Source organism: Rhinichthys klamathensis, unplaced genomic scaffold, assembly GCF_029890125.1.
Source record: "Rhinichthys klamathensis goyatoka isolate OS25496 unplaced genomic scaffold, OSU_Roscu_1.1 h1tg000093l_1, whole genome shotgun sequence".
NCBI lineage: Eukaryota > Metazoa > Chordata > Actinopteri > Cypriniformes > Leuciscidae > Rhinichthys > Rhinichthys klamathensis.
Window position 1 is genome coordinate 3383367 of NW_026606632.1, and position 15705 is coordinate 3399071.

The window sequence follows — 15705 nt, forward strand, 5'->3', positions numbered from 1 at the left end:
GCATTTGTTGTGATTTGGCTGCTACCTTGGCCAGGGTCTCTCTTGTAAAAGAGATTCTGAATCTCAATGGGACCTCCTGGTTAAATAAAGGTATAAAAAAAAAAAAAAAAGAAGACATGATTCATAGCAATGCACATCTAAGAGGCACAACACTTAAAAAGCAAAGAGTGCTTTTCACGCAATGCGGTTTTAAAAATGGGCTGAAGTTAAAGAATATGTTTATCTGACCCTTACAAATAAATTCACCCCATTCATAACAAACTCACTTCATGGCTCTGTGTCTGTGTTAGAAAGAAAAAGACTGTGTGTAAAATGTGCTGGTTCAGCAGAAGAGGAGACACATGGCTATATGTCTGCGCCAGCATCTTCCTCTACAGACAGCGAGAGATACTCAACTGAAAAGACAGTGCCATTACTGCAGAAAGAAAAAGTGATCGGTGGCTGGATTCATTCAAATCGTCTTAAGAAAAAAGAATATTCACAGAATAAAATGAAGTGAATGATACATAAATAAGGAAGTTCTACCAAAAAATTTAATGTAAATTTATCAATCTTAATGATAAATTTGTCTATTAACCTTGTTTTAAGTATAAAGCCTCTGGATCGTTCAAATGTAAAGGCTGTGAGACGTGTTAGGTTAACAACATTGGAATTTGGAATCCATTTGGTTAACATGACATGGAGGAAAAGAAAATAAATGAAGAAACTTCAATGGACAAGAGCTGGAGGTTCTCATTGAGGAAATTATTGCAATAAAGAGAGTTCTCCTTGGGAGGCTTGATAATTAAAGTATGTCATGATGGAAAGTAGGAGATGTGCACATAGGAAGTGGCACGGGTGTTTCAGCAGCGATTAGTTTATATAAGTACAATATTGTAGTATATATATATATACACTCACCGGCCACTTTATTAGGTACACCTGTCCAACTGCTCGTTAACACTTAAAGCAACACCATGTGATTTTTCCTCAGCGGTCGCCCTACAGTTTGGAAGCAGAATTGTCCATTACTGCTGTCGTAAATAATTTAGCCTTCCGCAGCCGACTGTCGCACGCGCACGCTCGCTGTTTATCCAGCACCGGCTTTGGAATCAACAACGGCAGACATCCCAACCTGCAAGAAGTCATTTCAGGGAGGTATATCTTGGTGACTGGATTGTTGACGGGGGGGCGGGCGGCTGGTGGCGGGTTGACTAGCTTTCGTGAGGCACACTCGCAAGGTCTCTCGCTCTCTCTCTCTCTGCCATGCTCGCGCTATGTATGTTATGCGCGCAGTATGTTCTGCCTCGCATGCGCGCTCTAGATTCCGGCAGATCTGAACTAATTTGCGGGCATCAGGGAGACGCAGGAGACTCCCGGGAGACTTGGGATGTCTGCAATGGCCACAGACAATTTGAGGAAGTGGTGGGGGAAGTGACGTATGCCGTAAAGCAGTCGAATTTTGTAGTTCTTTTTGTGCACGGGTTCCTACCCGAAACCCGAAGTTACATAGTGCCAGTAAAAGCGATACAGACCACGTCAGGCTATGGCAGACGTGTCATTTAACTTATTTTAAGTCGATGTACCATCACAAGGGTCTTGGAAATATATTATGAAGGTTGAAAAACTACATAGTGTTACTTTAATTTCTAAGCAGCCAATCACATGGCGGCAACTCAGTGCATTTAGGCATGTAGACATGGTCAAGACAATCTCCTGCAGTTCAAACCGAGCATCAGTATGGGGAAGAAAGGTGATTTGAGTGACTTTGAACGTGGCATGATTGTTGGTGCCAGAAGGGCTGGTCTGAGTATTTCAGAAACTGCTAATCTACTGGGATTTTCACGCACAACCATCTCTAGGGTTTACAGAGAATGGTCCGAAAAAGAAAATACATCCAGTGAGCGGCAGTTCTGTGGGCGGAAATGCCTTGTTGATGCCAGAGGTCAGAGGAGAATGGCCAGACTGGTTCGAGCTGATAGAAGGGCAACAGTGACTGAAATAACCACTCGTTACAACCGAGGTATGCAGCAAAGCATTTGTGAAGCCACAACACGCACAACCTTGAGGCGGATGGGCTACAACAGCAGAAGACTCCACCGGGTACCACTCATCTCCACTACAAATAGGAAAAAGAGGCTACAATTTGCAAGAGCTCACCAAAATTGAACAGTTGAAGACTGGAAAAATGTTGCCTGGTCTGATGAGTCTCGATTTCTGTTGAGACATTCAGATGTTAGAGTCAGAATTTGGCGTAAACAGAATGAGAACATGGAACCATCATGCCTTGTTACCACTGTGCAGGCTGGTGGTGGTGGTGTAATGGTGTGGGGGATGTTTTCCTGGCACACTTTAGGCCCCTTAGTGCCAATTGGGCATCGTTTAAATGCCACGGCCTACCTGAGCATTGTTTCTGACCATGTCCATCCCTTTATGGCCACCATGTACCCATCCTCTGATGGCTACTTCCACCATGTCACAAAGCTCTAATCATTTCAAATTGGTTTCTTGAACATGACAATGAGTTCACTGTACTAAAATGGCCTCCACAGTCACCAGATCTCAACCCAATAGAGCATCTTTGGGATGTGGTGGAACGGGAGATTCGCATCATGGATTGTGCAGCCGACAAATCTGCGGCAACTGTGTGATGCCATCATGTCAATATGGACCAAACTCCCTGAGGAATGCTTCCAGCACCTTGTTGAATCTATGCCACGAAGAATTGAGGCAGTTCTGAAGGCAAAAGGGGGTCCAACCCGTTACTAGCATGGGGTACCTAATAAAGTGGCCGGTGAGTGTATATATATATATGTTGCATTTTTATAAATGTTTAATTTTTAACACATTACCATTGAGAATTAAAGACAAGTTGGAGGTTATCCTACTTCAAGAAGTTGTTTATGATATTTCTTAGAACATTCTTTTCAAGAATTTGAATTCAAGAATTTCCCTCTTAAGTTTTATTTTAAGAAAAACCATAAACAGATGCAAAATAGTTTTATCAAGTTTAGAAAGAAAATAGCAGTAAGAACCACAATAACAAAAAACAAACAAACCTGATTGTAACTGTGAATGTAAATGTTAAATGTCGGTTGTTACGCAATCGTAGATGCTTCTGAAGCCACAAGTCAGTGATTCAATATCATTTTGTTTTGTTAATATCATATCATTGTGTCTAATTAGCAAAGTTCTGGTGAAGAACTACACTACCCATTATCCTGAACAGATATAAACCAATAAGAGAGTTACCACAAATAAATGAGAATAATGGTAACAATGGCCGCCCATTCCCATGACTGCTAATATTCATATTTGTATATGTTTGAATAATTTGCAAAAAACTTGAAGTCCCCCTGTGGTGAAAATCAAGCTTTTAATGTTGTTTATATGTCCATGTGGTGTTTTAAATATGCTTTAAGACCAACCGTGTGCAAATTCACAATTCAACACCATTGCTGAGTATTTTCTCCTTAAAACTGCAGTGATACAAAGACAGTCTCAAAAACACGGTTAGAAATCGCTGGTGTTTCTGACGTCACAAACTACCTTGTAACCAATCAGATCAACGTGTGATCGTCAACGAGTGGATCTCTGAGCTGCTGTGAGTGAGAGGAGGCAGGGCTAATTTGTGTATTCATAGATCCGCGAATATTAAATGAGGCAAGGGTGTAGAGTTACATTCAAGCTATTTTAAGGCATGAAGAAAAAACTTTTAATATGTAATTTTGGTGATCAAAGATGAGTTTTAAGGGATACAATTATTGACAGGGGGACTTTAAATACATAGTTTGTTGTATATAAAATGTAAAAAAAAACTATCATTGCTGATTCAACAACTTCAATGAGGTGAGCAGTTCACTCAATGTTCAAGTTGGCATGAAATGAAAGGTCACCCTATTTTATCACATCTATTTTCTAAATGCATTGCACGTTATTGATCTTATTGTGAACATCATATGCAGTACTTCTTCAATCATTTTAATCCGCTTAACCCCGCCTCTGCAAGCTCAAGTTTGTCTGCCTCCATTTTTGAGTGCAATACCCACATCAAAAAGTCAACAACTGATGGATAGAACCAAATCCTCATTCTGCATTTACTCTTTTTTGGTAATTCGGAATCGTTACACTTCGTATATAGTTCTAGAACCAAGGCCTATTAAAAAGTGAATGGTGCCTATAATCATATCCAAGATCATCCAAAATAATTTTCACTACAACAGTTTTACTAATTAGCTGTTAGCTTTGTATTTTTCAATAGCAAATAACTCTGTGCTTGACTGCATTCCCTGTGTGGAGATGTTTATTCTCAAACATACGGACCATCTGCACATGTGTGTGCTCAGACTCCAAACATGTGCTGAGATCAGACCTCCACCTCTTACACAAGCGCTGTCCTTTACGTCTGCCCTACTTTCACACATCTGCTGCATGGAACTCCCCCAAAACACTGCAGTCACCAGATCCCCATCCGTACCCCACCCTTCAGAGCGAACTGTACACCACCCACCCGAACACAAACAGATGATTCCCCCTCCAGCTGTGTGCTGATGGGAAAACTAATCCAGCGCTGTTAAATTGCATCTTAATTTGGAAAAACCTATGGTACAGGAGCCACACTATTTATCTGTGAGTATAGTCGTGCGCTGCTCTTGTTGTTTTTCTCTGTAGATTCCCAAAGCAGTGCTGCTCACGCAGGAAGCCACTTTAAAGCGGACGGCTATGTTGTGTTTTCCAGCCTCAACACAGCAGTTGTTGGCCAGAGGGAAACCCAACACTTAAAATGTGATCTATAGACACAAAGGCAATCCGTCATAATGACTTTGAACATTTTTCTCAACAGAACTTCTTTAACTCTATCCCCACCAATGATCGAATTTCCTTATGACACAACGCTTCCCCGCCATTGACGGAATTTTTAGGGAGTCCATGTTTTCACTGTTATACTGTAGGGGGCACTATTACGCATCTTCTGAACAACGTTCGCACAAATTCAATGACGTTAAGGCTGTAATGTGATTGGTTACCAAGGCACACGTGATCCAAGTTAGCCGTTACGCTTTCTCCAATGGTAGAGCGAGGAAAGAGTACAGAATCTCTGTATCAAAACACAGGCGAAGAAGAAGCAGAAACAACAAGGAAGCTATAGAGGCCATGCTTATGCACATGTAAAATAACTCAATCCTCAAACAATAAACAGCATAAAAAGCTAAACTGCCTAACGTTACCGATTAAAATGTCACCCCAGGACTAGGACTGTGAAGATTTGGGGGTGTTGATGGAAGCGATCTATTCCATCTATGTTTTGATCATCGTTCTGAATCATTGACAAAAACAAGATTTTCTCAGCTTTTTGTTAAATGTTACTTTATGAAACTTACCCACATTTAAGTGTGGATAAAAAAGAAATAAGAATGTGTAAATCTAGAATAAATTTGAACAAATTTTCAAAGCAGAGAGAAGCTTCATTCTCTTTCTTTTGATATACAGTACTGCATGTGAAGATATTCATACAACAAAGTATTCTGGGGGCCATTCTTTTTTTTTTTTTTTTACAATCAAATGCTGGTGGTGGCTGGCAACTTTATAAGAAACACACTGGTGGGGAAAGAGCTAATATGAAGACATTCTCTGTTCTAAAATGTAAATTAAATTGCTACCTAACTGAAATAGAACCTCACAAGTGACTGATTTGAAACAGTCTTGTGCAGCAATTTCAAGCTTATGTTGACTGCCTTCTGTAGTAGTACTAAAATAAGTTTAGTTTAAACTGGGAAACCAATTGCACAAGTCTCCCTAGCTCAAAATGGAAGATTAATTCCATGTTGAGAACAACCGTATTTATTCAGTAAGGTTGCAGTAACAAAATATAACAACGTTAATTAAATTGAATTAATACAGTAATCTTTAATCTATTAAATGTGTAACATTAGTAAACATTATAGAGTATATTAACTAAAATTGATATATTAAACGTGATATTTCAAATTAGCATTTGGTTATGCTTTTTTTGGGTGGTAAATAATGGAGCAAATACCAGTAAAATGACTAGCGCAAACCTTAGTAAATCACCTTGCATGATTCAATTAAATACTCTTATCCCATACATTTTGTGTCTGAAAGGGAAACACCTACAATTGCATATGTAATAAGGTCAGCTGCAAAAATAACCCCGTCCACGCCTTTTCAGTGCTAATTTTTCACTGCGTGTCTTTAGTAAATCCTGAGAGTAGTGTTTTATCACCAAGAGAGGGTTTGTGCTGTCACAAGCTGTTAGTAAATCTGGCCCCAAGTCTGAAACAAGCAAAAAAGAGCAAAAGCTTTTCTGATAACACAGTGGATGGAAACAGTTGCTAAGGGAGATTTGGTATTTTAAATATATACTTTTACAATTTGCAGTTGCAGTTAAGATGTGCAATTAAGCGCACTTATTTCTCACAAGGGGATACATGCAAAGTTAATTTAGAAAATTTTAAGAAGATGACACTGCCATAAAAGAGATTAAGTCTGTATTTTTGACTCCATTCAGAAACAAAAGCTGTCATTCTATATTTAAACGGAAGAGATCTTCCCCTTATCTCCACCTGAACAGCAAAACAAAGTTTCTGGTTCTGTGCGTGTGGACTTGTTGATGAAATTTGTGTAATATGATATTGCCGTGACAACAGAGAAACCTAAATCTAATCTGTAAGACCAGATGTCTGACAAATGAAATAACAGACCGATATTAGATGGGCAAAGCCATATGCTGAACAAATACATATGATCAGTCAAGCCAGTTCATGCCAAGTTCAAGTTTTAGCTACAAAACAACAAGCCCAACCCACACAGGAGTAACACCTAAATTTATCTTTAATGTTTTAGAGACATTAGATTCTCTAGGATTCTTAGTCCAGACAGGCAAGATTATTTGTTATATTTGATATGGTTAATTATATTTCCAAATGTAGAAGCCTCTAAGGTCTGCAGATGGATAATTAGAGAAGTAGAGCCAGGCAGAGATAGTCTCAGACAGACCGCCCACAGTCCGCTCACTGGCCGTCTGATGCATATTACACACTAAAACAAGAGCTGGGCTCAAACCACTTTTTAAATGTTGTCTGTACAATCATTTGGATTAACTGGTGCACCATTACTAGTAGAATTAGAACTACTAATTTTGCTCAATGGTCTATCATTTGATTATCATTGTTTTTAAAATGATTTGCCCCTAAACATCACATAAAAATAAGGTTGGTTATTATAGACAGTCTTGACCAGAATAAGTCGCAATGTGGACCAGACTTTATTTGGTCATATGAGTGCTGGATAAAATTGTATATATGCATTGTTAGTTTGTCTTTTTAGATTGTTTTATGTGAAACTTTTGGTGCTGCCATAAATATACATTTACCACCAAAGAATATGGCTCTAAGATGGAAAATCCACTCATTTCGAGAAAGAAGTTTCCAGGAACAACTGCTTGGTTAGGACACTGAAGTCTTCTTCTATGGTCAGTTTGACCCTGACAGCGGAGTTCAGGCAGTACTTTGATCACCTGTGTTTGAATGGCTCCTCTGGGTTGATCTTAAACATCCTGACCGCTCGAAAAACCCAAATAAGCACCTACACATCCACCCCACCCTGATCCAAACACCACTAAACACAGCTCTCTCAAAACTGCCACAGCATGAGCATGGATAAAAGAGGGTGATATCATCATCATCATCACTTCATGGTTCTCTTAATGGTCTGTAAAACTTGCTCTAAAAGACTTGAGCAGAACGAAAAAAAAGTTCAAATGAATTAATTTACCATGCAAATGTAGACAATGGGCCTGCTACAAGAGTTGCTGCAGAAAAAAACAACAACAACAAAAACTGTTGCTGAGGGACATTTTGAGTGTTGATGACACCCTGGGCTCTATCTTGCACCCGGCACAAATGACTTTGTACACTGACGCATGTATCATTCCTATTTTGCACCCGCTCAAAGCTGGCTTTTCCCTCCACAGACGCACGTCGGTAAACTAGAAAATGAACTTGCGCTCCATGGGCGGGTCGGCGTGTTTCGATGCAAACAATCCCTAGTGCTATTTTGCAGTTCCAGAAAACAATTCCGCCACTGACCAGAAAAAACCTAGTTTAAAGTCAGTGGCGCGTTGCGATTTGTTCATAATGCTATTTTAAGCGCACATGCTTGGCCATAATGTAGCGGGTGCACAACGCGCATACACTTTGATTCTCTCATCAACACAGATGCAGCAGTTTTTATTTTTGCAAATCATACATTATAACAAGGAAAAATATGAACACATGAGGGAAATCATTGTGGTGTCCATGAAGATGTAAAAAAATGTAGGCTTAAATCTAGCTTACACATTTACCCACATTTTTCAGGCTAATTGTAGTAATGACCGATCAGACCTGTTTGCCCAATAGTGGCAAGACACATATGTATATAAGGACATCTGACAAATTAGTTTGTCCGTCAAAAATCTGAAGACTGCCAAATCACCTGGTAAATCCGCCATAATAATAACAATCCGCCATGCAACATGCGCACCTGCTCTTAAAGGTATGTTGAATGACGCTCTGATTGGTTTATTTCACGTTACGCCTAAACCACACCTATGAATAATGAAGCTATTTCAGACCAACCCCTTTTAAACTTGCGTCGGGCGCAAGAGTCATTTATCCCGCCGGTAAAATTAGCAACAGCGCCCAAGACGCGCCCACAAAGTTACTTGCGCTTCGCGCTTGATACTTGCGTTTCAGATCGTTAAAATAGGGCCCCCTGTATTCATTCCGATTGATGAATCTGAATGTAGTGTTTACATGAACGCTAAACAAGTGATCGGGTCACAAGCCTTAAGCTTTGACATGCACACACTGCACAAATAGAGTTTCCCACTGTTTGCACATAATAGCTATTATCTTACATTGATTCTTTATTTGTTTTAAACCGCATATCCATTTGTGTATCCAAATGGATAATGTATCCATTTCTGGTGATAATTTGGTGACAAAGAACATATGAACCGTTGTGCCGCTGCTTATATTTATCACGCAGTTAAAATGCCCCTCCGCGCGATAGACTGTAAAAAAAAACAAAAAAAAAAAAACGCACACGCCCAAAACCAGTTGTCTGTGGATGAGTGTCTGAAACAAGGACTGGTGGGACGTTGTCCTGCTCCACTTCACAGATGCTGAGTGAAAAGAGAATTATAGAATGACGGGACACTCATTTATATGACACTTTATTTAAATGGGAAAAACAGCTTGTTCGCACGTCATACATACGCTATTTCAACGTCACTGCACAGTCCTTTCAGTTTCGGTTTTCAATCCGATCAAGTGTTTTAGAGGTCCTCTCGATCGTATTAGAAAAGGAATAAACCACCGCTCTCAATTCGATCGAAAATTAATTCGGATCAAGCTCGGATCGATTAAGGTGCTTAAATGAAGGCTTTTCAGTCCGATCGAGCCGTCAATCCGATTACTAATGAATTATCTGGTTGCATGTAAACGTAACCCATGCCTGTAATGTATATTGAAATATCGGAAATGTGTTTAAAAATCATATCACCGTTATTGAAAAAAAATATATCGCGATATATATTGATATTGAATTATTGTCCAGCCCTACAACAAACTGCACATTTTAGAGTGGCCTTTTATTGTGGCCAGCCTAAGGCACACCTGTGCAATAATCATGCTGTCTAATCAGCATCTTGATATGCCACACCTGTGAGGTGGATGGATTATCTCGGCAAAGGAGAAGTGCTCACTAACACAGATTTAGACAGATTTGTGAACAATATTTGAGAGAAATAGGCCTTTCGTGTACATAGAAAAAGTCTTAGATCTTTGAGTTCAGCTCATGAAAAATGGGGGCAAAAACAAAAGTGTTGCGTTTATAATTTTGTTCAGTGTAATAATAGTTTTACTGTTTTTAGATTTTTGTTTTGTACTCATGTTCCACAATGAGAAGCTGCCTTGGTGTGTCGTTGATCATATCTTTTGGTTTGTACCCATCAGGTTACAAATATAGAGAAGATATATTTAAATGAGATACCTGTCATTTGTAAAGTATTTGACTTGCTAGAATGAACTACATGTGTTTTTTTTCCTGAAGATGACTGACTCTCTAGCTTGTCATTATATGAGTCATAATAGGATAGACAAAAAGGATAAATAAGCCTTATAGCACAGCATGAAGTTTTCTGAATAAGAATTAATGCTATTCTTAATCCCAGTTTAGACCTGATCTCTGGTCTATACACTAATGAATCACGATTTTACTGGTCCACGCACAAACATCGACCGTTATATCTCATAGCAGGCTGATGTTTAAAAAGACTGTACCATAAACCATAAACTGTACTTTATAACACTGTCATAATTCATGCTTCATTGTTGAATCTTTAAATGCGATTTATTTGGAAACCTAAATTTGGAAAGCCTGAATGCTACATTCAAATTATCAACAAATGCAGAACTTAACTTGTCCAATAATGGACCACTAAATAATGTTTGGCAACCACAAATTGTCTGTTTCACCTTTTAAAACCTCATAAACAATGTTGTCTTTAAAAGTGTGCTTTCTTTCAAATAAATGCCACTTCACTTGATATACTGTTATCTAAAGCTGTTGGACATGTCTGGGAAGGGAGTACTAATAAAAATCTGGTCTGGTAGTTCAAGCAGACATATATGTTTTCCAGTGGGAAAGCAGTGGTTTGATGAATGCATGAAGTTAGTGTGTGTACCTGGTAAACCCTATGTTGTGAGGACCAAATGTCCCCACAAGGATAGTAATACCAGTTATATTTGTCCTTGTGGGGACATTTTTTGGTCCCCATGAGGAAAACAACTTTTAAATCATACTAAGTGATGTTTTTTGAAAATGTAAAAATGCAGAATGTTTTCTGTGATTGGTAGGGTTAGCGTTAGGGGATATAATTTACAGTTTGTACAGTCTAAAATCATGTCGGAAAAACCCCATAAAAAAATGTGTGTGTGTGTGTGTGTGTGTGTGAACATGTCATCAAACAGTAGTTTAAATTTCCCTTTCTTGTATCAGATTCACATTGGATTTGTCAACCATAAAGTTTCTTATCACAGCATTATAAAGAGGAAGAGAGCAGTTCTCTGAGGCAGACTCAAATATCTCTGCTCTTTCCTCTCAGTGAGGCATGTGATCACTCCTTCTCCTATTTTCCTGTGTCTGGTGGCATTCAGACTATCTCTTCCACTAGACCAAATACCCCATGAGTCTGGGCTGCAGACTAAAAGTGACAGAAAATACTTTTCTGACAGTAAGAAATAAATCTGTCTTCACAGTATAGCTTGCACTCATGCTGTATATGAATTAATAATAAAAAATAAAATAAAAACATTTAAAAGCATACAAAAATGGGAAAAGCTGTCAAAAAGTTTCAATGTGTCTACAGGTTTATATCAGTCTAGCAAATACAACAACAAAAAAATTCATATAAGCACATGCTAAAATATAATTAAGAATTAATGACTAAATGAGACAATGAAAAGTCCTTGATATGTGTCAATCTGTCTGAATTATATATATATATATATATATATATATATATATAAAAGAAGCTAATTTGCAATGAGCGGTTTTGTCCGTTTTTTTTTTTGGGGAAGAAATAGAATTTGTCGCAGAAAGTCGCCGTCTGGTACGAAAGAGCTTCAGCTCTTTACAGGCTTAAATAAATGATATCCCTACTTACAGATTAATGGCTGCCAGCAAAGAACTGCTCATTCCTGCATAAACACATGATTGTTTCTCATTGATGTTTTTGAATGTTTCAGTCTACACAAACTAGTCAACATACTGTATATCACAGGAAGAGCTCAGAATCTGTCAGCGACTGAAAACAGGTGAGACCTCATTTGTGACCCTGGATCACACGGGGTATATTGTTGGCAATAGCCAACAATACATTGTATGGGTCAAAATTATCGATTTTTCTTTTATGCCAAAAATCATTAGGATATTAATTAAAGATCATGTTCCATGAAGATATTTTGTAAATGTCCTACCGTAAATATATAAAACATTTATTTTTTGTGAGTGAATATATCACGAACATAAAAATGGACAACTTTAAAGGCAATTTTCTCAATGTTTCGATTTTTTTGCACCCTCAGATTCCAGATTTTCAAATAGTTGTATCTCGGCCAAATATTGTCCTATCCTAACAATCCATACATCAATGGAAAGTTTTATTTATTCAGCTTCCGGGTGATGTATAAATCTCAATTTTAAAGAAATTGACCCATGTGACTGGTTTTGTGGTCCAGGGTCACATATTATAAATTCTCTCTCTCTTTGTCTTTCTGTATGTCCCCCACCCAACGGCTCCTCGAGTCACAGGTTTAGCCAGGTGGCGAGTGTCATCCCCTAATTAGCGCAACATGTTTCCGTAATCCGGACGATTCTGCGAGGCTACGCAGGTGTCCTCCGTCTGCTAGCGGATTAGTAGTGTAATCTCAGCCCCCCCACTGTTCACTGCACCCCAAACACAGACCACTGAAATCTAGCTTACCACTTACTCAATACTGCACTCTAGTTTTGGCAATTATTTCCAAGCATGCTCGTTTCATGACCTCATGATCACGTTGTATGTGAGGGGTGTACAGATATCATCTTGAACATGGAAATTTAACATTTTTAACACTATACAGTATGATGCCTACTGTATCATATTTGATACACAAAGGACTCTAATGACTAAGTTAATTGCTATGTTTGGGAATAAAATCAAGGTGTTTTTTTTTCCCTCCTTGAGTATGAGCTCCATATTTTAACTATATCATACTATATGAGCCATAAAAATATGATACAAAAAAAAAACATTGAAAACTTATTCCCTACCTGTTTCATTTAAAATAAATGTAGATTTCCTGACTAATATTCAATATGCCATTATTTACAGGTTTGATAAAAATGTCTTGAAATGAATCGTTCACCCAAACATTAAAATTATGTCATCATTTACACCCTCATGTCCTTCCAAACCTGAATGACTTTCTTTCTTCTGCAGAACAAAACTAAACCTAACAAAGTTGGAGCCTATTGACTTCCATTGTATGGACAAAAATCCCACAGATTTTGTTCCACAGAAAAAAGAAAGTCACAAGGACGATCACAAGTCACAAGGACGATGACATCACTGTTTTCTCCAGAGCGGCTGTAAAGATAAATTAACTAAATTAATAACTTTTTTTATGAACCATCCCTGAATTTACTTAGAAACGTACTTTCCTGAGAAAACTTTGAGTGGTTACTGCGTACAAATAATAAATAAATCACATAAAACCTGTCGGTCCTTATTAATATGCATTTTGAGAATCTTGTGCTCAGTGTCTGCTACCCTATAAGAAGATTACAGACGATTCATTTTAAAACAGAGGCCGATCTGTGATGGGTTATCAGAGTGTAATCCTTTAAATACTGTACAGTTAAGCTGATTTATTCTCTTTTCCACCCAAAACTAAACAACAATGTGGTAGTGAGCAGCCCATTTGTTTATTTCCAGTTATTAAAGTTAAAGTTATTTTCTTTCCAGATTATTATCATCACACATCTCTCTGAAATATTTGATTCTGATTCATCATTCTGCAGTCAAACTGTATAATTGACTTGTGTCACAGACAACTGGTTTCTTATAAATCTGTGCTAATTTAATGCCTTTTATATCACTAATAGTATAGTACTATAGTGGCATCACTTTAGTTCAGTGTTTTTTAGGTGGGCCGTGACACAAAAGTGTACAGTAGCTCAAAGTGTTGTTTGCATTTTCCCCACGATGTGTTCAGAGCTGGAGTTTGACTACCAACATGTGGAAAATATGACTGCAACACTAGCATTTAGAATAACAGTACATAATTAATCAAAACCAATTTGATTTGTTTATGACAGTTGATAGTAGTTTCTAATGATTTTTTGTTAGTTCACTGTCATATGGGAGTCATGATTATGCACTTTCAGTTTGTTTGATTAGTCATTTCGTTCACCGTTTGTCAGTTAATCTTTGTCCATGCAGCTGTTCCTGTTTAGTTCCCTCATTTTTCCTTGTGTATAAATACTTCATGTTTGGTTCAGTTTGATGTCAGTCATCACCTATATTAGTCATGTTTAAGTAATCTGTTATCTTTCTGAGTGGTTTCCTATTAAAGGATTAATTTCTTAGATCTCCTGTTTCAAGTCTCTTTGAATTCTAAGACCATGACAGCAGGGTTATTTCTTTAAAAAGACATGAGGGTGCCCTTGATGAAGCATCTCTGTTTGTCCATTTTTTTTCTCCCCTCATATTTTGATATTCATTTGTATGTATAATGAGTGTGTTGTCTGTGTCTTATTGGTTGTTGTCTCCCTTCTTCCAACTATCTACACTCCCACTTTTCCAGAGCTTTACAAGCCCATTTCTTGAGTCTTTTTTTTAATCTGACGTGTGAACGACCAGAGCTAAAATAGAAGTGTTTCATGACACTTACAAAAATGTAACACAAAACAGGGCTTCAGACAAAAAGCCCAGACTACAACAAACTACGACTGGGGGAAAAAAATACCCGCAACATAACAAAACTATAAATAAAACTAGCAAAAACAGGGAGGGTAAACAGAGAGGTTTAAAAAACTTGACTGACTGACTAACTATCGAACCAACTGGAACCAGAGCTTTGTCAAAAAACAAACCAGCAAAAGACAGAGCAGCACACAAGGGAAATATATAAGGAAAGAAAATGAGGGTAACAAAGGAGAGCAGGTGGGACAGATGAACTAGTATAAGACAACCAGGTCGCAGGGCAAAGACATGAGACAGGAGAGCACAAACAAACATAACAGGAGCCATGTGCTCACACCCAACATGACATAACAAGGGCACATAGAAAACCAACAACCAAAGCAATGTGCTCAAAATTAAAAAACACAACACAACAAACTGTCAAATGTGCATGGCGAGGGAATTAACAACCCTTGATATGTGCCCATACACCGAGGACGTGGAACACGATTGGAATCAGAACCACCACACATTTTGCAGAAACCACTGTTGGCTTTGAGAGTCAGCATTTAAATTGCTTCACAGACAGTGTCTTGTTATTGTGATTCCTAAATCAATTCATGTTGCCTCATTTAAAAAGTCTGTGTCAACGCAAATTCACCGTGCTGCATTTGCAATATAAAGAGTAATCCGATCCCATAATGAGGGGGAGAGAGAGAGAGAGAGAGAGAGAGAGAGAGAGAGAGAGAGAGAGAGAGAGAGAGAGAGAGAGAGAGAGAGAGAGAGAGAGAGAGAGAGAGAGATCAAACTTTCAAGAAACATCTTTCTCTCACAAAAGCACATGGTTCTCTGACATATGTTTGCTCCAGACACATTTTTCCAAACAGAGTAAATAGTCCTGAAACGGCCATGCATTAAAGGTTGTATCAGCGATTTCAGGCCCAAAAAAGGCCCAAACATAAATGATTACATCTTTCTTACGATCCGCTAGCTGCCCACCCCATAAGCAGGCCGTCAAAAAAACGCGTCTCTGTAGGCAGCCTAGGCTCTGACTCTGAGATCTGCACACAAAAACAAATGGTTTCACTTTCACCAACCACTCAAATCCCAAATGAATAGTGTTCCAACCAATCACCGACATGGGATCGTTGATAGACGCTGGCTTCTTCTTCAGCTCCGACTTGGCGTGCAGCCGTGCACGAGCGCAAAACCTC

The 15705-nt window shown here is 38.4% G+C and overlaps 1 protein-coding gene across 4 annotated transcripts in view; it reads right to left on the minus strand.

The window, feature by feature from the left end:
* fmnl2a (formin-like 2a) overlaps nt 1–15705 on the minus strand; it is a 156269-nt gene that overhangs the window by 119470 nt on the left and 21094 nt on the right. The window lies entirely within an intron of this gene.